Raw genomic sequence first — 3,206 nt, forward strand, 5'->3', positions numbered from 1 at the left:
GCCCAGTACGCTCGCACTTCGTATCTTTCTATCTACAGCGAGGTGTTACACACTACCCGATATTCCAATTGAAAATACGTTGCTTCATTAAGACATTGAATGATAAGAAAGTTACTTTAAGCTTTTAGTGGAATGTCTTTACTTGTCATAAGACGAGTTCGTACAATTCTATTTAATTCGTATGAGACACTGAGGACGGCCATACTGTTGAGGTCGAAATACGTACAAAAAGGTACCATCAAGTGATGGGATTAAAAAGAATTTCACGAACTTGTCATATGATAAGTGAGGAAATTGAATGCAAACCCACCAACTGCCTAAATCCAATATACACGACTTCGATCGACAGCACTCGTCGAATATCTGTTCCAAACAGTGCACTCTACTTTCCGATAGAATCGTCAACATTATTTTCTTCTTGAAGTCATGTTTCTAAAGAATCGATTCAAATTAAAATTGAATTGAGTTTCAATTTGAACTCTGTTTGATCTGGCTCTTTTGAAATATGATCAAAAAGGTTCCAAAAACAGTTTTTAGAACAGGATACAAAAAATTTCATCCCTAATCCCGGGACAGCGAAAATGGCCGGGGAATGCAAACCTTAGTATTCTATGATTTGTTTTCTTAGTGTATCGATCCGAATTGATACATATTACTAAATTCAAATTACAATCGAAATTGAAATTGACTTACCGTAATTGTGCGTCTAATAATTCTACGCTAGGTTTGATTTCCGTTGCCCCCTTAACAAAAGCTATCGAAACATCAGATGCCCTTACTCGATAGTAAACTCACCGGAGAATGGAGAAAAGTTTGCAAAAGGGTGGGATTACTCACTACGGTTTCTGTCATTCAACTAGATCTGGGCATCCGTGCACTGACTAGTGGTGGGCATCGCTGCTGACTGGCCCTACATACATAGATTGACACTCGGGGATTTCGGTTGAGGTCTCGGGACTTGTGACCGTTGTTTCTTTCGCTGAGTAAGGAAACAAATTTATTACTGGTGCTTTCGGGGTGAAATGTGAAATTGGTTGCTTGCTGGACAAAGAACCGACTGATTACTCTTCTTGATTTGAATTCAAAGAGAATGCGCTCTATAATTTAAAGCTTTGTTAGCAATCAACTGTTATAGTGGAATTGAGGATCGAAAGTTATAATCTTGGAGTGGGATTTGATTTATATATCGCTTGGATACGTGACCAGCGGTTGTAATTATGGCACAACTAAAAAGGATAATGAACTTCTAAACGTGTATATGTTAATGAGGTTCTAAATATAAAGAACAAATACTAAACAGAAGCTAAAATTACGTTCTAACCATACAGAATAAATAAGACGTTAAGTTCCTTTTAACTTCCATAGCATTAATCAGGTCGCAGTATATCATTTCCACTACTGATTTGAATTTATTGGACGTTCCCATCAATTGGCCTATCATAAATTCTTCTTTGTCAGCCATGGAAACGTAATTTATGTACTCCATTTCTGTTACATTCCCAACTACCTATAATTTATCGGTTTCATTAATTCATTACCATTGCCCTTCATAACACCCTGGCTGAGTGCCACCAAGTAAAGTCAAAAGCTTGATTTCCTGCCTAGTTGTTATTGATTCCTGAACGCGAACCCTCGAAATAAACTCCTTATACCGCACAGCGTCGAAAATAAACATGTCCCCCTCAACAAAAAGCCCAAACCTAGCAAAATCACGTATTCTGAAGCACCCTCCCTCACTCGCTTGTGGTTTAGTTCCAGTAATGTCCCAATCAAAAGAGCACGCCGAAAACGTCATCGTCAGAAATGTCGCTTCGCGTGACTAAAGCAAATTCGCACTGATTTCCTTTCTCTTTGCCTTCCAGGCGCTTTTGGTTTCCCCCAGCTGGAGAAGCAAGGCAGCATGGGAGGTCCAAGTTCTACACCTCATCCGGCTGTTAACGATCAACTAAACACCAATGGAGCGTAAATGTAACAGGGTCGGCATTGAGGTACCAGCCAAGCCTTTACATTTGGCTTAGAGACCTAAGAATAGGCACTCTCTGATTGGTTAACAACGGCACCCCTTCTTCGACACTTTTCGCTTTGAATTATGTTAAGCTTCCGAGAAAGGTGTGACAAACCCACACAATAGATTTGAACTGCTGTATCCCATCGACGCGACGGACGACTTACGCGATTGGATTGGTTCTGGCCACAGCCTAAGAAAAGATGTGTAGAATTTTAATTGGGTATCAACGTAGAGAAATTTTATAGTAGCATTCGATTATAGAAATTGATAAAAAATCTGTTAAATCAAAGTAAATTGCCTATTTTCCGAGTGTTGGACTTGGACATTAATTAACAATGCTCTGAAAAATCTGATGTGAATATGTACATTATGTGGAAGATTATGATTTGAAAACTGTATTGGAGGTAACTACTTTCCTTGGATGGGACTTGAACCCAGGGTCGTGGGGTCGGCAAGTCGAGTCAAGTACAAGACACTGAAGACGACCTCACTTACTTAAAAATATATTTACATAAAAATATTACAGAGAACACGTAACTTTTTTGAAAAGTCCACTTCCAAACCACTCAATCGCAGAACAACGATATGGAAGTCGATAGATTGTATCGTTATATTGTAGAACTAAATTGTAAATTGTCAGTCTCCCAAACGCACCTTTTGATTTTCCAAGCCCTAACCAATTTTCCAACGGTCTTCCAGACGCGATTTGTGATTTTTCTAACCACAATCCATTTTCCAGCAGTCTTCCAGACGTGCTTTGTGATTTTGTGAACCACAAATCATTTTCCACTAAAACTTTGCGCAGTGGCGATATCATAACCAATGAGGTACAACCGAGGTGCGATTATTGCTAGTTGAAAAAATCATTTTCCGGCGGTCTGCCAGACGCGCTTTGTGATTTTTTTTTCAACTGTAATCTATCTAACCACAATCCATTTCCCAACCATCAAATATTTTATTCTTTGCACATTAACAACTTGAAATCAACTCAACTTTCAAATTCATCATGGACGTAAGATTTTCATACGATCAAACTTATGAGAATGTTTCATAAGAATTGAACTATGAAAATCCTAAGATCTAATTTCGGTCAAATCTATCTTTTTACAATGATATGGAAATGCTTTTATCATCTTCCAAACTTAGACGTACGTGTTCATGATATCTTTTTCTTGGATATCCAACAAGACGGTTCTTT

General features: G+C 38.4%; 1 pseudogene; it reads left to right on the forward strand.

Moving 5' to 3' along the window:
• Positions 1 to 2,801: 2,801 nt before the first annotated feature.
• Positions 2,802 to 2,929, forward strand: LOC134218651 (U4 spliceosomal RNA; annotated as a pseudogene).
• Positions 2,930 to 3,206: the final 277 nt, after the last annotated feature.

Source organism: Armigeres subalbatus, chromosome 2 (genome assembly GCF_024139115.2).
Source record: "Armigeres subalbatus isolate Guangzhou_Male chromosome 2, GZ_Asu_2, whole genome shotgun sequence".
In the NCBI taxonomy this organism is placed as follows: domain Eukaryota; kingdom Metazoa; phylum Arthropoda; class Insecta; order Diptera; family Culicidae; genus Armigeres; species Armigeres subalbatus.